General features: G+C 36.1%; 1 protein-coding gene across 1 annotated transcript in view; it reads right to left on the minus strand.

The window, feature by feature from the left end:
* TENM1 (teneurin transmembrane protein 1) overlaps positions 1–22,441 on the minus strand; it is an 840,514-nt gene that overhangs the window by 715,237 nt on the left and 102,836 nt on the right. The window contains exon 3 of the mRNA XM_050901608.1: positions 4,701–4,780. The gene's annotated coding sequence lies outside the window, so the exon portion shown is untranslated. The remainder of the gene's footprint in view (positions 1–4,700; positions 4,781–22,441) is intronic.

The raw sequence follows: 22,441 nt of genomic DNA on the forward strand, positions 1-22,441 counted from the left end.
ACAAAAAAAATCTCTTATCTCAACGGGAAAATATAATAGACCAAAGACAAACAGAATTTTTATTCTTGTTTTTATATAGCTTGACTACCATTCTCAATGTCACCTGATGACTTTCTGATCTCTAGGACATGGCATTCAGTATTTTGTAGTGCATGCCTGAATTTAGGTGAGCATGTTACGCATAAAATGTTCTAAGATGACCATGGAAACACATTTATGTTCCCCGTATTTAACTTCTTTTGGAAATGGAAGCTCTCCACAGTGTTCTCCATTAGAGAAACTCCAACAGAAGAGTTTCAGAAAACCTTAAGAAACACTTCTGTGTTACAGCAACATCCTTCTTGTGGTTTCTCAAGAATTTTGGAAGATGTCAGCCTGATGAATGTAGGAACTTTCTTGGCAACAGGTCTAAGTATGGAGAGTTTATTACCAGAAAAAGCAGATCCAGAAATTATGGCCAATAACAATTTTCATCAACACATCCTGAAAGTTGTTCTTATTGTGCACTAATAGACAGCAGCTACTGCACAGAAATAAAGGCAAGAATCCAACAATGACTGGCAACAGAATTTCTGTGCAAGTCATAAAACAAAGTTTGAAATCTGTGAAGTGATTAAGGAAAAAAAATTGTTTCCTATGTGACAGAGGTGCATGTATCATATGAACACTGTTTTAAGTATGCAGAAGGAAGAACAGTAGCACTGGAAAGGAAGAGAACACGATGACAAGAATACGATTTCTATCTAAGTAGTATATTTTCACTGTCTCTTTCAACTCGTCTTTTGTCATCCAGTAGAAGCAAGGCGTAATCTACAGATGGATCATGCAGCTGTGCATTTTTGGCTCAAAGGTGTGTCAGCTCGTATTTGTTAGCAAGTCAGCCAGCAGACACATGTCGCAGAAGCATGGGATGGGATCAATACAGACGTATGTTAAAAAGAGCAAGTCAATCTGCGTGTGGGCAATTTGTGTTTATGTACAGCTCTGTGTATGCAGTGTGCCTACGGTAACTGCGGTCTGTGCACTGCTGTTTCTCTGGTTTACTGTCTTAACAGGGTTGCTTTAAGAGTTGATGTGCCTATATCCCAATTTTTAGAAATAATTCAGACCCCATTTTTACATTAAGACTGAGTTCACTGAAACTCCAGGACAGTAGGACAAGGTAAGAGAAAACAGTTTTTTTGGATGATTTCTCTTCAGCAAAGACAGCACATTTTTCTTTTTAAAAATTATTTACAACTAAATAGTTTTCATCCATCATCTATGTAAAATATTAGATCATGTTTCAGCTTTTAGTTGTCCTGGTTATGCACACATAATTAAAGAAATCAGAATAAAAAGCAAAAAAATAACCCAACAGGAGAGTTTACTGGTTTAGGATGTGGGAGACATTTATGTGATTGTTTTATAGCACCAAAGACCAATAAAGGAAGACATTTGAATCTTTCTAGACATTTTCATTACGTATTTCATCTCCAAATATTTTAAAATTGTGCTGATTTTTCTTTATTAATTTGTCACTCTCTGATATTTCAAAATTACATCAGTTTTCAATTTAAATTTTTTTTTTGTACACTTGAGCACTTTACTTCCTTCAGTACGTACCACAGTGAATATAAAAAATGTTTTCTTGGTGAGCTTGTGGAGGCAGAGGGCAATGATCCTCGCTTCCCTCCCCACCCCCCATTCCAGTAGCTTACTCATATTGTGGTGCTCCACAATTATGAAATTTAAGATAGTCTCAGGGTTATTTTTCAGTATGTATGGTAGTTAGTAATGTTGTTTTGAAATTGTGTTTTTCCACAGAACATTCTTGTCCTCATGTACGTAAAGATGACAGCTCTTGTCATCTTCCTTGCAAGTCTCATTTATCTTAAATCTCACTCCTGGCGTGACCAAATGCGAATCTCATATCTGATTTTGATTTTAAACAGTAATTTTATGATTGCAAATCTTTGGGGAAAATTTGAAAACGCAAACCTGCATTTAGCCAAAACTTCAAGGAATATTCAAGTATTCAGACTGAATATTTTGTAATAACAGTTCTGATTCAAAGGCCATCTCATAGCTTTTAAGATCAAATTCATTATTTTTGAATTCTTACGGTACAAAATATTTTATCCACATATAAATGAATATGAACCCCACATCAGAAAAATATGGTCTGGATTTAGTTGTTTGGCCTAAGACTACTTTTGTAGCTAAAATTACAAAGCAATATTTATCTTACAAGAGAGATGTACAGATATCAGAGCCCATGCTTTACTAGATTCCTTATCAGGTTATCATATATACATATTTCCCATGTGCCACATCCCCCACACCCCTTCACTTCTCATCTAGCCTTCTTCAGTATATTTCTTGATACACATGTTGCATCTAGACTTCTCATTTGTTCTTCAAAACATAATTGCAAAGCTGAGGAAAAGAAATAAAAAATAATAGCAAAGCTCCATATGCAGCAATTCAATGCCTAGCAACCTGTGATAGACCGAAGGAAAAAAATCACAAATTATCTGCAAGAGGCAGTTGGAACAAGGGCTTGGGGTAAACAGACACACAAACAACATGTCAGCCATGATAAAGAGTGTAAATTTGAACAGATGTCACTTCCAGAGCAGCAGCAGGCAGATTAAACAGAATTGGCTTTGGATGAAATCCAAGGAAGAGCAAGAAAATATGATGCTTTCGCCCCGAGCTCTTACAGAAGTCTAGTCTCCAGAACCTCTTTTCTTTAGTAATCATAATTGGGCAGGACTAAAAATAGGAAGAGACTTTAAGAAAGCTAGTTTAAAATAAATACATTTATTACCCATACATATTGTTCTGTAAATACTTCAGGCAAAAAGAAGAAAAAATCCTATCTGCTATGAAAAAAATTGCTAAATAAGTAGCCTTCAAGTTATAATAATTTACGGTAGTATAGATTTGATCAACATGCTAGTAGTGCTTAATGAATCTAGGCCAAATCTGCGAAACAAAAAATAATATTGCAACTCTCCAAATTAAATAATAGTCATTACAAATTTTTGCTGTACCTGTTGTTTCTTGAATAATTCTGGTTACTAGTGTTTTGCGCATGCATATTTTAAATTACTGTTTCTTTTTACTTGCATATATTAGTTTATCATATATGAAGTACACCAACAGAAAAAAAGAGAATATAAAACATCTGAAAACCTGAGTCAAGGAATAACAGACATATCTATTTGGATTTACCCTAAAAGCTTTCTAAGTAAACTTTGCTCTCTAATTCTGTTCAGTTACATCATTATTATACTTTGCAAATCCCTAAAGACTGACCAATTATATCTATTTCTGTAGCACATAGATTTGTGTGTTGGTTTTTGTTTTGGTTTGTGTTTTTTTCCAGGACGGCGATGTCTCCTTGGCTTTGAATGACAAACAATGAAACAAAACTTTATTCCAGTGCCATGAGTTTAACGAAGATATCACCAGAAGAGTTCTCATGTTTTCCCTTTGTAAGCGTACAATTATTCTATTAATTTCAAATCATAACAGTAGCAGAAATAAATGCCAATAAATTGTCATCTGTCCATGTTTCCACACTCTAGAATTAAGAAAATTACATCTGAAACCCCTTAATAAGCCTGAATTAATCCATCATCATCATTACCATTATTACCTTTAACTGTTAGGCACAAACAGAGGAGGAAAACAAAATTTTGGGCAGCTGTAAAATAAAGAAATACATCACAGAGGTAGAATATCAAACCAACTGAATTTGCAATTATTATTACTGAAATTAACTCCAGCATATGACTCAGGATTATGCCTTTGGTTCCTAAGAGATCTGCTTTCAGTATAGCCCACAGAACAGCATAACTATTTGCATGAAAGAAAAATGAATGAAAAGTTATTATTTCTCAATTAATATCAACTTTCCTAGTTAATGCTAAGCTCCACGTGGAAGAGATAAAAATCACACACTTTGTTTAATATGCACAACAGATGCCATTTCCACACATCTGAATAGCGTTTTCATATTTGTAAGTCAGTATTTCAAGCTGAAACATCGCAGGGTTTTTCTAAGTCAATAATACAAGCCTACAAAATTAAAATGCACTACTTGTGTCAAACACAACAAAATCATTGTTTGTTTATTTTTAAGGTGATAATAAAAAAGATTAATGATACTGCTGGATAATGAAACAATCTGCCACAAGGCAAGCTGCAGAATATAGAGTGAAGCTCTAGCAACAATCTTAAGAAAAACTTCAGCTTTCTCCCAAACACATTAAGAAGTCCCTTTTATTACCAGGTGACATTTTTGCATTTAAAAGAGAGTTGATTTTCATGCGGTGCTTAAAGGTCAAACAGTTAATCTACCTCCGTAAGGAGAGCATTTTCCTCTGAAGAGATTTCTAGAGGACATCAAATCAATAAGAGCCATCAGACTCAACAAGAATAAAACCCTTCACTGTTCTCAAGGCAAAAGCTTATACCAGTCCCAAAGAAATTGGATCCAGCTCATGAAAAAAGATTCAGACATCATGCAGTATTAAAAAGCAGCAACCTTTATAGTTGAACACAGATGTAAAAGATTTTTATATCATTAATTCAGAAGAAAAATCTTATTCAGTGTGGAACCTGGAAAAGTATCGGTTTCGTCATATGTATTCACTATGCCTTTTCATTTCTAAGTGTTAAAAACAATGTGAGTAAAAAGTTGAACTTACCACAGTATGATATACTGGAATTTTCACTAGTGTGTTCTTCAGCTCTCAAATGATGCGATACAAACCCCTCCACGTTTCTGCTGGAGGTGAGAGAGAGAAAAAGGGATCCCCAATGAGAAAAGGATAGATCTAGCTGTACACTTCATCTTTGCTCGGTTTATTCAACATAATAAACACAGTTCTTATCTTCCTAAGGAAACCACCACTTGCCCTGCATACAGTGGCTTAAGAAGTTCATTGGGGGCACCTCAAATGAAAGTAAAATACTGAATTCTGGAAACTAGCGACAAGTAATATCAAAAAGGTGTTTGGGTTTGAAAGTCATTGGCCTGAAAGAAGGCTACTTGTGGGTGTACTGTTTTAGAATAGGATTCAAAAGAATAGGTCTTGCATTCCTAGCTATGACACAACCCTGTACAAGAAATTTTTGTATCAGTTTCCCATTTATAACATGAGGGTGATAATATCCTTTTTTAGTCTTTTCCATAGACCAGGAATTCTTCAAGATACTGACTGTGTCAAGATAGGAACTGCACATGTAAATATATACACACATGTATAAAAGAAAACTCATCTTAATATCCTAATCTTACATAAAGCTACCAGGCATCTCTATAGCACAAATGGAAGGACTGCAAAAAATAAAAATACAAGGATAATGAGAACTCAGGTTTTGACCTTTCTTATATGTGCAAAACTCTTATGTGCTTGAAAGGAAGGGAAGTTGAGAATTACATAGGAGTACTGAATCTTCTGTGAGGACTGCTGTTTCGTATCTTTCTGCATGTACAGAATAGCACTGTTTACGATGCTTTTGCTTCTGAAGAAAATAAAAAAAAGAAAATACAAGGAAAAGAGACTGAAAGAATGAAAAAGTTAGGGAAAGGTAAGAGAGAAAGTGAGAACAAAATAAAAATCCAGTGAAATACACACCTAAAAGACTGCATTATATAGACAGTACTAGAGTATAATTATTTAATTTGTTAGAAAATAAATATTCAAGCCATAGCAAAACAATACAGCTGCTTGGTCTGTATCATGCCTTGAGGAATTCACCTTGACAGTGACATTGAGATTTCTGAGTTTTATATTGAAGTTATGGTACATACATTTTTAATTTTCAGTCCCGTTTCAGCTAATCTAGGATAAATATCAATCATTACTCTGCCTAGCTTGCTTTCAACTCCAGGAATAAAAAAATCCATAGTGTATAGGCTTTGATGCTTTTTGCTTATATGATGACTGCTTTTAATTACCACTTTGTTTGCCAGGTCTCTTCAATGAAATTTAAAATGCAATTATTTTCCACTCAAATACACACTAATTTGAGCGACTTATATTTTGATGCAATTAAGGTAAAACTAATCATTATATATGAAACATTTTTTAACGTTTCCTGACAAAATATTATTATTTATTTTTGAAATCTCATTTCATTCATCATTCATTTTGATTTCCCAGAGCTTTTATTGCATCTAGTGATTGATTTTACAGTTATTAGATGTAAAATTGTTAGAAGAATGTTTCCTAAACAAACCTATCTTTCCAATTATTTTAAACCACCTGGAGCAGATTTCTTTTTCCGTCTTCTAATTATGTGTTTTGCTTCTGTACACAGTCATCTTTGTCTTAAATTTTCACTTAAATAAATTAGACTTCTTTGGAGAAGAAACAAAAATCCAGATCCAGGACAGAGGGAGAACAGAGATTGGAAGAAAATTGTGCTTTCCTTTCTACGTCCTCCCCATACATCCACCTGTCAACATACGTATCATTACATTCAGTAACTGCAGTACACCTCAATCCTGCTGCAGAATAAGCCCCAAAGCAGTTACCAGGTTTACAGATATCTGAAACCTGAGCTAACAAAGGACTGTGAAAGAGGCATGGAAGAAAGATATCCCAACTTCCAGACATTTGGAGAGACGGAAGTTTTGGGTATGACCTTGTTCACAATGGAAGAGTGAATACATGGTCTTTAATAGAATTCAGCACAGTAGAAGTCCATCATGCACACAATGCAGTCCTTTAGTTCTAAAGTCTTCCAGAAAATGATTTTTCACTATGGTCTACTTACTTGCACTCTAACCTGTCTTCCCCACAAGTGCATTCTGCACTGCAAAAGACTAAAAGTTCATACCACAAAAAACACGTTCTCTTCTACTAAGTTTAGTCAAGAGAGGTATTCCAACCCTACCCTTTGATAATTTTAAGATCTGCCCTTTGAAAAACTTACAGAGCTAAAACTTGTGACTGAAAGCACTCGTGGATTTAGACTAAATCAAGTTGACACAGCCTTTTCCCTTTTCTTATATTTTGAGCAGTCCAGTCCCAGGGTGAGATTAAGGGTGCAGTTCCACAAGAATGGAAGTAAATCTAAATTTTGGGCGCTCTCAGTCCTCCCTTCCTCTCCACTCCTCATCCTCTCTTGGTTCGGTGCTTTTTGCTCAGTAAGCTTCCTGAACTGGCTCACCACTGGATCACTAAGATGAGTTGAAACTGCTCTTCCCTCCTGCCTATCTGCGCTGTAGGTTCATCCTCCCTCCTTTCAGCCAGCACTAGCAATCATGAGACCAGCAGACGAGCCAGACAGAGGAGCAGATTCAGCTGAAAATCCCATTAAAAACATCCCGAACTCCAGATCAGTTTTCAGCCATTCCATCTTGTGAAGAATGGGTATGGGTAATGAAACAAGATCATCTAAAAGCATAACACTAAAACAGAAAAAAACCTATCCCTTTTAAACAACAGAAATTATAAAATATTAAATTGTAACAGGATCCTCATTATATAAATATATCTCTCTGCAGGCTCACAAAGAAAGTCAAAACAAATTTCTCAGTAAATGGACTCTTTGCTGAATATCTAGATGTAAATATTAGGCTTTGTGAGCAATGCAATATAACCAATATCAAGTCATCCTTTCTTATCAGAAAGTTAATAGGTATTAATAGTCCGCTGTTCAGCAAAATTTTACTGATGGAAAATAGACAGTACAAGGGCTAATACGCTTCTGATTACAGTATTTTTCCTGATGAAAGTAGTAGAGAAAATCCACAACATAGAAGTCTATATCCTCTGTAAAAGGAAACTTGGGTAGAATAATATAGGGATAATGAAGACATTTCCTTTTGAATATACAACAAATAGGGACAGAGACTATTGGATGAAAGGACACAGAAGCAGAATGAGAGTATACCATGGTTTCCATGGTGGTTTATTCCCATAATGAAAAAAAAAAAAAAAGCTAAATTAGCTACATCATCTGAAATGGAAACTGTTGTACAAATGTTCTGATCAGGCTTCCCAGAGGACACAGCGGTGTCCTTAAAACCATTAGTGCCCTAGAAATGTAAGCTAAAATGTTAAAGCCATATACTGGAGGGAGTATATTCTCCTGCTTCCTTATGGTCAAACAGTCATAGAGCAGTTATGTCTAAAAAGCTAGCCTTATTTACTTAAAAATTTACTAAATCAACTGCTCAGTTTTAGCTATCTAACTACTAAGGACTACTTCTAAGAGTGCATACCTGCAGCTAAATGAATCAATAAGACTCCTCTGCAGCACAGTTTCTCTGCATCTGTTCGCACAATTCTGTTGCACTAAAATTTCCTGGAATTTTGGAGGCCCTTTCTACAATATCACATAATCTAGCACAGTCCAGTCCTGCAGCCTGCTCAGGCGCAGTGCTGCAGGCAGACCCCATGCAGCCCATAAAGCAGAGGCACATTGGTAATGCCTTCCCGGTGATGCCAGCTGGCAGAGGACACGTGTGATGGTAACAACAATCCCTGCGAGAGCTGCCTCCCTTCTGACCTGCCAAAAGCCACAACAGCAGCTATAAAGCTTATAGGGTTACTCTCCTAAAGGCTTTCTGGCTGCTGTGGGTACATCAGAGCTGCACATCCTGGCTTACATCCCTCTGCCCCCAGCTCCTCCAGGTCAGTCCCAGCGTGAAGAGAGTTGGACCATTCTGAGTCCAACAAAATAAAGAACAAGCTGGGAAACAGTGGTGCCAAACAGGTAAGTAATCTGGAACAAGTGCCTTCCTCTTCATCTGCTTTGGTTGCGATGTTTGGGGCTCAAACACTATCTCTCATTTTATATTTACATAGAGTTTACACCATAAAAGGAAAAAAGCAACAACAGATGTTTGAGATTTTTTAACACTAGCAATAATTTACAAAATTATTAGAGATGAGACATGACATGAGTTGCACGCTATGAAGAAAATAATGAGATCTCAGCCAACAAAGCCTGAAGGTCAGAACTTTTCCAACAGGGGCTTTAAGTTATGCTCATTACAGAGGAGGGGGGACCAACTTATTATGGGAGTTCCATATACAGTTTTGGATTATAAAGACTTAGTACAGAGTATAGATCTTTTTGCAATGGTTCAGAAGGGTAAATGTGACTTGGTAAGAGAAGAAGGGAGGCAGCTCAATCATATCATACATTTTTATGGGGTAAATTTAATAATTTTTTGAACCTATTGGCTGACCAAACACCAAACTGGATATAGCCAAGGTATACTGAGATTTTTCCCATCTTGCTGACTAGTCAGTCGGTAGACAACAGAAAGCAAGGTTTAAAAGGTCATACTCCCAGAGATAATCTACGATAGATCATAAAGTTGCCTCCCAGACCCAAAAAGCAATGAGCATGACATATGCTGTAACTGCCTAAATCTGTCCGTATTCTACTTTCAAAAGGAAATTGAGGAAACCTTTTTCCTGGTGCAGGAAAATATCCTTTTACCTCGTGCAGAAAAATCATACAAGTCCTTCCAATGGACAAAGAAAAGCCAATATACATAAACATTCATATTTAAAGCAGTAAATTTTAACAGAAGAATAAGGCTTACAGTCGGATTTCATTCTGACCTAATTTAGAAATTAGGCTACTCACATGGCATCAGTGGAATTGCCAAAAGACTACAATCTGAATGTTCACTTTTTTCACAGTTTAAAATAGCATGTGCCATGGCCTGCATTCAGCCTTAAAGACAACTTCACTAAGGAGACAGAAAACTGCCTTTTCCTTGGCAGAGATAAGGAATATCTGATTGAACAACAAATCTTGCTCTGACAGCCCCAAAGTCTCTTCTATTACTTGTATAGAGCCATAATTGTTGTCATTTTCATATGAAAAGCAGGGTATAGTTAAAAGTATGCACGTGCAAGACAAAGAGAACGTGGAATGAGAATTCTGTTCCTATGGCCCAAAAGGAGTCCTGCAGCAGATGAGATCCAACCATTTCCTGAGTAATCCATTGCACTAAGAAACACAAAACACAAAAAACCCTTAAAGGTTTCATGCAAGGAACTTTAAAAACATTTTGACAATGTTATTTTTTTTCCAGATTTTCATGCACAAATTAATATCAAATACATTTCAGCTATCACCCCCTTCAATACCTCACAGCAATAATTTTAGTGTGCTCACTTAAGATGTTTCTTCAAGTTTTAAAGGTCATCAGGGTTTAAAAGGTATGTTCTATACTTAAAAAGTTCCCTCGAGTTTTAGAGTTATTACTAGATCTCATTATATTTTCCATATATGAGTACATCTCTTAAAGTTTACATTAAATTTTAAATAACTAGAATTTTGAAAGGTCAAATAAATAATGAGGTATCTCACTGCAACAGGAAATATATTCACTATTTTGCCACAAGGTTTTCTAATTCAGTTACTTCTGAAAGAAAATCCTTTGCTGTATTGACCTGTTGCATTAAATTCTCATCATGCTTATCGTTACAGAATATACAGTATAGAACCATGGTAGACAGAAGCATAATAAAATCTGTAGCGATGCTTTAGCCACGATAACCTCTTCTCAGAAATGAAAATGTGCTTAAATATTTAAGACTAGTACTTCACCACCACCAGAATGAGTCCTACAGCATCATATAGTCCCTTTATTGTTGCTTGCTAATTGGTGACAACAGTGGAGACTGAAGTCTAAGTTCCCTGCCTAAGATTCTAGAGGATACTAAATTTTTATGTGTGCGACCACATTGCCCAGAAATTGATACTATCCTCGTTTAAAAGGTACTGGTTTCTCTTCCCAGCATCCTCCTCTTCCCCAGCCATTGCTGATACACCAGGTACACTAACACACAGCTGGTGCTCCACTCCACTGGTGATAAGGTAGGAAACCAACTGAATCAGAAAAGCCACCTAAATTTTTGATCCAGACAAGTAGCACAGCATCATGGTGTTTCATATTCATTAGTTTGATTCCTTCTTCACTATATTATACATTCTCCTATCAGCCAACAACTTGTTTATATTTGTTATACACTTCATAATTGGTTAGTAACTTTACCAACTGAAAAATACACTTGAGAGGAATTTATTATCAACAGAATCTGTTTAGTTTTGTGCATTAAGCCATATAACTTAAGAAGCTATCTGAACTACTCCTAGGTTGCACGATGTCATAATTGTATAATACCTTTTTGTACCAGGTATCTGCCAGACCACAAATAAATGGTCAGGTCTAGACATTTGTTAGTCTTTTGTTAATTTGCCTCTTTTGAGGAAATCAACCTTTCCCAGGTACAGCTGCATTTCTCTTATACAATGAGAGAGCTGAGTCTCCCATTTCACATGCTCGCATAGTGTTGCATTAGCTTGCAGCACTGTAGTCTAAAGCTCAGAGCCTTACCCTAAGCTGAATACCTAAGGAGCCCAAAATTAGGATGCTACAAGCAGGTGAAGGAATGTTTTGACACTGAGGTCTAGTAATTTCAATCAAGCTTGGAGAAGCCCACATCCAAAATGATTTATGTAAGAATAAATGGATGTCTAACTATCTCTAGTAGGGACTTCAAACTTCGCTGCCCAGGCCTAGAGTTAGCAGGTTGCGTATTCTGGGGAAGAGTTTCTCAGACTCCTTCGTGAGCTGCTCTATTATTTTGGAGAAGTAATCTGAACTCCCATTTTAGTAATTCTAGATTACAGACTTGATTTTTTCTGTATAGTGGGCTTCATTTAAAAAAAAAAAAAAATTCTCACCAGTCCCATCTGAATACTCTAATCACTGGGCTAATTAAATATTCTGAGGACCTCTCTGTCTTTTTTTGTTAGACAAAAACCAGGCAAGCAAGTACACAGACTCTTAGGTGAATCAAATGTTCAACTCCACAAATGGTTTCACAATGCAGGAAGCTAAGTACCTGTTTGACCAGATTGGTGCAACTCAGCCTTTCTCTTTTCTTTTTTTTTTTCTTTAAACCTTCTCCAGAAGCAGATCCTCAATGAACAATGAAACAAACAATGAAATGGGCACCTCTTAGTAATTGATCAGTAAGAGACTGAAGATTGCATTTGATTGCATGATATCTATAAGTCAATAAGTATTTCAATACTTATTTCTGCGAAAGTACTGCTTTGAATATTAACATATATACATGTATCTCCAGGAAAAAATGCCTTGTGATTAACAAAATCTCCATTAGATAACTATTCTTACTTATGAAGTACCATAACCAAAATATTAAGGTGGTTCTTAACTGAACATCCAGAGAGAGACTTGAGCAGTAGAAACTAGAGTCAAATTCAAACCTAAAACTTTTCCAAGTTTGTCGTTGTTTGGAATGAAAGGCAAAGTCCTTCAGTTAGAATTTTCAACACTAACTTTTAAGAGTGTTTAGATATCCTGAACTTGGCAGTTTCATAAGCCAAATGTATGTTAGCTTTTATTATCTATTACTTTTAGTACACAGTTTTACATTTTTATACTTTCAGTGTAGCTGTCTAAACAGTTTAACTTTCATAAAACTTTCTACTTGCTAAAGGTCTCTGTTAAAAGAGAGCTTATGCAGGTTTAAACCTGGCTACCTTTTATCCATTTTTAAAGCTGGATAACATACATTTAACTCAGCTTTCTGTTCTATTTTCATTTTTTGAATAATTCTCCACAGGAAAATTCTTTTATGTTTTGTTTCTTTGCCATAATTGTGTAGAAGAGCCTTGAGGCAAATTAGAAATGTAATAATCAATAACCGAGTTTTATTAAGAGATTGAATTTAGATAGACATGCAAACTGAACATTAATGTGCCAATTTATTCTGCTACTCAACTTTCTACATAAGATTTATTCAGAAAGATGCTGAGTGAGACAAAAAATTTCATATTGGTGAACAACAGTTTTTCTACTTCGGCACTATTTGTAACTGCGTTCATTTTTTTGACTCAGCTACAATATGCCAGAGATGACACTTTCAACCAATTCAATAAGGTTTCCTATGATCACAAGACTACTATCCAAAAATCTTGTCACTTAGCAGCTCCTGAGAAGCAACAACTTATGTGAATGACCAATATGCTGCTACTTACTAAATTATTTTGGGGATAATGTAGAAGAGGAGGAGAGAGATCCAGTAAAAAGGACACCTCTGTTTTTCTACATAGTTAACGTTAGTGAATTTGGAAGCAGAAAAACATGATCTAATTATTTAAGTGAGCAGAAATAAGAGACAGTGAAACACTTTTGGCATTGTCATAAGTACGATAAATATCAGTATACTTAAAAATTTTTGTGTAATTAGCTTGAAAAAGAAGCATAACACAACTGAAGGCTCAATCTCTGCTCTTGTGAAGTTACTACAGTACAGTCTGGATGCATGAGGAGGGCCTCAACAAGGTCACATGAAGCTAAAAATCCCACACTTGTAACAGAGCATGGCAACTTGCGCTGTGAGGGACTGGTTAAGGCTCAGTCTTAAACCAGCACTGCGTTTTGCCTCCAACACAGCATGAAGAGTCCCCAAAAGAGGTACCAGACCCCTGATGACATCAGATTAGCTGGACTGACGTGAGGACATTAGGAAGAGGAGGAGATGCAGAGAAAGGCTCTTTCAGCCAGGGGACCATACAGCCATACCCATCCTGGCTTCCAGAACTTCTGGAAGCTGATTCTTTTTGATCGCCCCAACCTCTCCAGAACCTCTCTACCACTACAATATAACTTTGCCTATGAGTCATTCTGCTTTGTTGAGGCCACCCTCCTACATCTAGACAGTACTATAGTAATTTCACAACAGCAAAGAGCTGAGCCTTCAATCAGGCTGTCACTCACTGACATAACACATTTAATCACAGGAAAGTTAAAAGAAAATATGCAAAGAGGTATTGCCTTTCCTCCTCTTTCAAGTCTCAAATAAACAGGAACAAACTGTCTCATACTATGCCAGACCTGTCTAAATAGATCTGTATCTCTGGAAGAAAAGGGCTGATGCAAAACAGGAAAGACATAAATGGAAATAGATAAATAACACCCCAGAGAATGTTGATTTTATTTTATAACCAAAGTGATCAAATATTTCCAAGAAATTCAATCAAAAGAAAGGTGTGGTTTGAGCTAACTTTTATTTGACCTTTAAGAGTCTGTGATTAAGAAATACTTCATTAAAAAGTAGAATCAATACCTGAATGCTTAAGAGGAGTTTCTAGGCGATCACATTTTAAAGTTTTAAACTAATGTAATACAAACCAATGGTGAACGTGTGCTATAGATCTTTCTCTCCAAACATATTCAAACCATAAAACATTTTCTTTTCATTCTGGGAATCTCTAGGTCAGTCTTTTCATGTCTTCACTATGCCAGATAAGATGGTAGCCACAAAAATAACAGATCATACTATCTAGATAGGGGTGAAATAGGAAAGTTTCAAGACAGAATATGTAATTATTTTCTCAGTAAGATCTTAGAGTGACATTTCTTTCTGTTGTTGTTCCGACTGAGTTATTTTACCTACGTAACATCATTGTATCAAGCAAATACATCCATTCTGGTGCAACCACTGTGAATATTTCAAATCCTTTGTTTCTACTGAGGAAAAAAATTACACTCAATCTTAGCACAGATCTTGAAGTAGAGTCATTGGATGGAGGGGTAGAGCTATCTGAAGTTTTCTTGTTTGGTATATACTGAAGTTAACAGTTTAACTGAATTTTCATAACAAATTCTACGATATATTCATAGTTCCATTAGGTAACCATAAGGAAATGCTAATTTTTTGTGAGCTCTTGAATGTGTTACCTGAATATAAGAATTATACATTGCTTCTCGCTATTTCCTTTATGTTTTTCATAAATAATATTTCAGTTCCATCTTCAGTGTTCCATTTTTAAGGCACTATTATGGTATACAATCTGCTGTATTCAATTCATTTTGTCCAATTTTTCACTTCCAACCTAGAAAATTCAAAGCCAGAGCTGTGACACATCAGTCACACAATCAGCTAAATTAGGCTACTCCAGTTGGTTTAACTGGCAACTTTCAAGCATGCAAAACAAAGCAGCAAGGTTTTAATGGTTTAAAGCCTCCAAAGTGGATCATAATACAAAATGTATTGCTCATCAGCTGGCATAGAAGGCAAGGAATGCCATATGCTTTCAGTTTCATTTGTGTTGTTTATCTTTAATACTAAATCCTAATGCAATACACTTTCTATTACTCTGCCATGTCAATCTTTTTTATGTGTAAGGGGGTCAGGAAAACAAGACAATATTGGTTTCAATAGTCACAAGCCAATACAGGCTCTACTAATTCCAGGGCAGCTGAGAGCTATGGAGTAGTAAATTACATTTTTTCATGCATGAATTGGAAAGCACATAGTTAACAATACAGTCAAAATACATGTTTGGATGGCTAGCTATATGCTTGAAGTTAATGTTTAGACAAATTTGAAAAGAAAACAGCAATAGCTCAAAAATATGGATGAGCAACTCATGTTTTAAAGCATCGATGCGATAGTTAAGTCCTACATATGTAACTACAGGTCAACTAGCAGGTAGAGAAGGGAGTTTCCTGCTAGAGAGCACTGCATTCATGGATTTAGGAGAATACTTTTTCACTTACATTAGGGGAGGAATGACAGTGCCTTGGTGACAGTGACTCCACACATCGCAAAGCAAGAAGTCAGTACTTATGAAAAGCCAGACTCTATCTGATCCTACTCAAAGGTTCCCATACCAGATTGCTGGTGCTTTCTTTAATCATGCTCAACACACACATAGACAAACATCAGTGTGGAGAAAGGCAGCAAGGAGCATCTCTGAGATTAAATTTTAAAAGGCAAAATATTTCATTCCAACCATATTATGAACTAATAACACTACTCTCGTCTTTGAAGTCAACAAAGATGAAGACACAAACACATCCAGGTAACTTTCTGAGGATCTGTTTGCCTTCAAATTATCCTTTCAGTCACCAGCTTTTTCCTCGTTATAAGTAAGGTGGTGGAGGTTACTTCTTGATGACAGGATGTTTTCGTAAGTATGTATGCTAGAGTCACCTTACAGAAGGTGTTATATTGCTGCTTTGCTCCCCTTACTATTTGTGTAGGATTTGAAGCACTATTCTTGATTCTATTGCAATCTCTTTTAGTCCTCTATCTTTCTCTGGACCTGAACTACCCATTGTGAACAAGAAAGATGCTGCAATACGACATGATAAGAGCTTAGAGAAGGCAGTTTGCCAGCTGGCCACCGTCCTGAAAACTCTCCGGGAGAACAACAGAAGGCAGCAAGCTGAATTGCTAAAAAGAATCATGGGGGAAGACAGAAAACGCAGCTTAATAGAGATGCTGTAGAAACTAAAGCAGGAAACAAAATTAATTGGATAAATTTGACAATCACTGGGGAAATGGTCACCTAAAACCACACTCAAACTCCAGATCTAAGAAATTCATCTTGAATTAAGAAAACAACAATTGTCTGGTAAGGAAATTGGAAGAGATTGTCGACCGCATCAAGTCTGTGTGTTTGGATGATGGAAAACTGGCAGATATGCAGCTGAATTAGGAGAAGAAGATTCAAAAAGTAAAGCAGATTTTGCTGAAGAGGAGCACATTAATTATCTTCTAGAGAGAATTAAGTCCCTGCAGTCTTAAAACACTTTGAACACAGTTTCACTGGGATAAGGTCAGAGAAGCGACTGCTTTGTTCTCAGTTAATAATATATACATAAAATAAAACTAAACAAACAAACCCCCACAAAACAAAACCCCAGGGAACCATGTATTTTCTAAATTGTCTGTTTTATTTTAGAAAAAGCAATTAGAAATAAAAATTAAAATGCAATTAAAATACAAATCCCAACCCTCCTTCATGTATCTGTGAAGTATTCATCAACTCAACAATTATATTTGTCAAGTATTGCTTAGTATTTACTAAATAAAAAGAAGACCACAATCTAAAAGTTTCTTCTTGGTAAGGGGACACATCTGCAGACAAAAATGACTTTCAAAGAACTTGCTAGAGGTGTCCTGGAGAGTTAGAGCCTCCTAATAAAAAAATCTTTGCTTTGATGATTTTAAATAAAACACTGGTCTTACTCTAGCAGCTCATGACACAGGATTTTCTGCAGGTTTTACAATCTTCTCTACTGCTAGCTTTAAGACCATTACCTAAGAAAGATTTCACTACATGTAAATGTGCTAAGACATAGATTAAAGTTTAATTAACCAGATTAATGTTTTTCAGTGTCATCTTTGCAGGGACAGCCTATATAGTTGTAGATAAAAATATTTATATAATTTTAAAATTAAATTTCAAATAGTGCAGCAGGACTATAATTCTTTCTAAAAAGTTACTTTATTCTTAATCTTAAGGTGACAACATTCAATCCTACCCAGCTGAGAAGCCTTGAAAGGTTTTGCCTTGCATAAAAAAAGTCCAATATCTATGTTTGAACTACAGTTCTCTTTTTGGAAAAACATTCAATTCTTGGTGTAAAATCTCCACAGCTGTAGAATTTATCAAGATCCCAGGCAAATATTTAACAATTAATTGCATTTACTTAAAAATTTGCTTATGGTCTGAATTTATATAAATTCAACTTCTGTCCAAGGGGCCGTATTACCCAAGAATCACAGAGCAGTTGAGGTCTGCAGGGACTTCTGGATATCACCTACTCTGTCTAGTCAGCTAAAGCAGGTTGCCCAGGACTGTATCCTGTCAGGTTTTGAATATCGCCAAGGATGATGACTCAACAGCCTCTCTGGGAAACCTGTGCCAGTGTCCAACCTCCATCACAGTAAAAAAAAAGTTTTCTTTTGTTTAAATGGAACTTCCTGTATTTCAGTTTGTGCCAGTTGACGGTTGTCCTGTCACAGCACCACTGTGAAGAGCCTGCCTCCATACTTTGCTGTCTTCCATTAGGTATGGAAATACATTGATAAGATCCCCCTGAGCCTCTCCTACTCCAAGTTAACCGATCCCAGCTCTCAGCCTCTTCCAGTATGTCAGATGCTCCACTCCCTCAGTCATCTTCCTGGCCTTTTGCTGGACCTGTCCAGTATGTCCATGTCTCTCTCGAACTGGGGAGCCCAGAACTGGACACAGTGCTCCGGTTGTAGTCTCACCAGTGTATTCACATAGTGCATATATATGTGTTTATATGCCAGAACAATGAGCTTAAGAATGTTTTATCCAGTGATATTCATAGAGGTTCACCCTAAGCTCTCTCTCTTCTGCATTAATCTAATGCAGTTACAAAAAAGCTTTTGTCTCTGCTACTCTCGACTGCTCAGCTGAGCTGAAAAATTTTGTTCTCTGTTGCTTTTAGATGGCACATTTAGATCTCCATTACTTCTCTAAGACCCCTTTTTTACATCTTTGAGAGATGAGTTTCTATTATGCATGAATTCTGCTTTGCTGACTAGCTTCAAGAGCTGTATTCTCTGAAGTGAGATTTTTAGCCCTGGATGGGCACAGACGTTGTCTCTACTGTTCTGGCAAAAAGCACAAGCACTAGCAGGTGCTCCATTTGGCCTTTAAAACAAGAGCCAAGAGGGATTAGCATCTCTAGGATTTTAAAATTTCCAAATCTTCTAGCTCTTTGGTAATCTGCAGCTCTAGTATGCCCAAAATTTCAATCCTGCCACCCTTCTGAAAAAGAAGAGAGACCGGATAAAGAATTCACATGCTTCCAAGGCTATTCTCTGCTTTGCAAACCTATCCTTATTACCACTTTTATATGAAAGACTGAGCATTCAGGAGCCGTCTGTTCTTCAGTCTGCTCTCTGCATTTTGGTGCCATGGACCTACCAGAGCAGCCGCCACCCAACTCTGTCCTGAATATAGGGGGCTTGTACTTACTGCTCAGATCTCTGCAACCAGTTACCGCCTCACCTGAACTGCTCTGGCAGTTTGAAATGCAACTAGTTTCTAGGAGTAGAAACCAATACAGTTTCAGAATTCCCTTCTCCAGAGAAGTGAAAGAAAAAAGCCTGACATTAAAGATCTTGTATAATTCAAGTTTTGATTATCTGTTGCCATGCATCTGTGTCTGAGTGACCTGGATATGACTGTGAACAAATTCTCAAGAGGAAGCTAAAGCAAGCTGTGGAAATTTCTTTCCTTATATTATCAAAGTACTAGGAGTAAAATTATATCTACTGATTCATTGATGCAGTTTCCAGTTTCTGTAAACCCACAGAAGGTGTTGTAGGTTACTATTATTCCATGAAAGTCCATTCCTCCTGCTAGTTTTTATTTTTCTGACTCACAGAATGTATACTTATGTCCACCCAAATTAAATATCAGAGCAAATCCTCCCTAGTATTGCCATAATTTTCTGATATTTTGGAATAATTTCTCAGGATAGTTTAGACTATCCCAGCCACCACTATTCTTGGATGTGTTCAGTTAGAGAATGAATACAGACAACTCTTAGAAATTTTAGAATTATTTTCTTCCCAGAAGAATCCTATTTTTGTTGGGGTTTTTTTAATACCACTTATTAGTTCCCTAGGATTCTATTACTTATTAATCCAGTGCTTTTAAACATGGAATGGATATTTTAGCAAAAACATTTTGTCATCTTGCAAAGCAAGATCTAAGGAAACGGAGAGAAAATAGTTTATTTCAGTAAGAGACACTATATTTTTTTGTTTATGCAACCTAATCCTTCTTTCTTAAAAGCTATGGCAGCCACAGACCAGACAAACAATCTCTCATGATAAATGAATATAAACATATTAAATCCTTTAATAAAAGATTTATTTTTCAATCTCAGGAGAATTGGGAATTTCTAGCATCCCTTGATGCTTCTGACAGAGAGGCTCCTTCACTTACAGTAGGATCTCTGGGCATTTTACATGCTAGCCACCAAGAGAAGGTCCTCTGACCATTTGCACTTTTGTTCATGTTAGACGTCATTAGTCAGACAAAAATATGTTCTGAAGTTAGAAGCCTAGAAACCATGAGACCACTCTAGCTTTCAGTGCACCTTTGGATCCTGTCCTTTAGCACTGCAGCTCTCAACACCAAACCAGCTTTCTAACAGTATGCTAGAGAGTGTCAAGAGGATCCTTCTTTTCCATTAAAGTCACTAACTAGTCCTGTTCAACAGTTTTCTGGGGACAGAAACTGTGAAACTCTTTACCAGGCTTTGCAATTTACAATGTCTGATACATGGATTTCAGCTGTTGTTTCATGATATTACCACCTCCCATCCCTCTCTGTCTTTTCAGGGACTTCAATTTGCTTTACTCAGAGAAAAAAATTGTATTGGAGAGACAAAGAAATATTATTATGCCACCACATAAATATGTGATGAGGCTGCATCTTGAATGCTGCATGCAGCTCTGGTCCCCCCAACTCAGCAAAATTATAAAAAAATAAAAGAAAGAAATAGTAAATAATGCTGATGAAGATGCAGAACTGCTTCCAAACAAGAAACCAATTAAACAGACTAGAATTCCTCAGCTTAGACAACAGATGCACAAGATGTGTTTGCTATATGTACACTCGCAACACTGTATTCCCTTTCTAAACCAGGTTTTATAGCATAGCACAGTATAACTTTTAAAAAATTATATCTAACAAATTCTACAAGATATTTCCTTGAGGGACTTGAGTGCCACACAAAGTTCTGAAAACATTTCTAATTAAAAACAAAAACTTGGTGCTTTGTATTTAAAATTCTCACAGTAATAAGAACATACCATTTAATAAGCGCTTATTCACAGAAACCATTATTTTGTCGTAGAATCAATTCATTTAATTTAATATTAATTTCAGTTTACTACAGGTCTTATAGAATCTCTTCGTTTTCTACCATCTTTCTATTCTCATCAGTTCACCTTTCTAATGAAGTTGCTTAGGATTTCTTTGTACAAGGTTTAAATTCAGAAAATCAACTTTTGTCCTGGCTCAGTATACAAACAGTGTTACAGTGAGAGCTAAGAACCTACTGAATATTAATGAAACTTTTAAAATCTACTCTGTTGTCTTTTAACTAGAAAAAAATATGACCTTTAGATGAATACAATCTTTAGATTGTTTTCTTTTACATTTCCATGAATGTGTATATTACTTTGCACACAAAGTAGTTCTGAAAATTAAAAGGTATTTACTGAGAAAGATATGAGTACCCTGGAGGTAAAAACATACAATGAATTAGTAAGAGTAGTATGTGAACAGATCTAGTTTAATGGATTTATCATCTCATCATTTATCATTTTTTCCCAAGCTCATTAAGAAAGAATCCAGCAAAGTGCAAATGTCTGAAATAATTTTAATGGTCATTGACTAAGCTTAATAGCGATTGTTTTAATTGCTTTGAGATAGGACTAAGTTATTACATCTCCCTGTTTTGGAGGAATACAATAACTAAATAAAGTAATCTACATAAATCATCATTACTATTTTCAGAAGGAAGGGATTTACAGCCCAAATACCCTGAAATCAGTGCAGAAAGCTGGCCATTTACTAAATACTGCATTACCAGTTTACAAATACAGCTGCTGACTCAGATAGAACAGGTGGTAATAAACAAACCCATCTGCCGTCACGCACTGCAGGTAAAATTCACTTATATTTGAGTCTGGGAATTATTACAATCAATAGAAATATTTTTAAAGATTTTTTTTCCCTTAAGACAATATTTAATTTATAAAATGTAACCTTTCATGAGACCAAAAAAGAGGTCAGGTGAACAAGAGGACTATTTGATGCTGGAAGATCCTGAGTGGACCATATAAATCATCTAACCGCACACTTTCCAGTGGCTAGCTAAGCAAAGACAAGGGCCTGCCAGCAACAGTTTGGTGGCAGCTTCATTTCATTCTTGAAGATTTCATTCATGTCATAGACACCCGAAATAAGGTGAATCCTTTCTGATTCAGAATCATCACAAGTTGTCTGTCTTTCATGCCTACAAACTCACTACTATGATCCCACTTAATTTTTACTTTCTTTTTTCCCCCCTAAAAAGAGGCAGCAACATATAACACAAGACAATTGTAATACTCTTTTTAGTCACTGTTTGTTATTTGAACTATATGGAGGCTTATGGTTTTCACAATGAAGGAATGTATTTACCATATTATAAGCACAAAATATAAATTTTGCTATTAAGAGACCCTTCTTCACCTTCATGGTTACAGACAGACACAGGCATGGGCATTTTTGTCTAATTTTTCAAACAAAAGTATATATTCCTTTTCTCTGCTTCAGTACCTTTGAGCTATGCAGTGTCTGAAGACTTACTACAGCAGGCTGCTAATGTTGTATGAAATTAAAAATTCCTATTCAATGCATAAAGACACTATTTTGTGCATTCACTATGGCAATATTTGTTCTAAAATTCAACTTAAATATAGTAAAAAACATGTAAGAAGTTTCTCTATGCCACTGTTAAGGGAATCAGAAAGATATGGCGAAGAGGTCATAAAACCAAGGCAAGCACACTGAAAACCAGACTACCATCTTTCTGTATTTC

Source organism: Gymnogyps californianus, chromosome 9 (genome assembly GCF_018139145.2).
Source record: "Gymnogyps californianus isolate 813 chromosome 9, ASM1813914v2, whole genome shotgun sequence".
NCBI lineage: Eukaryota > Metazoa > Chordata > Aves > Accipitriformes > Cathartidae > Gymnogyps > Gymnogyps californianus.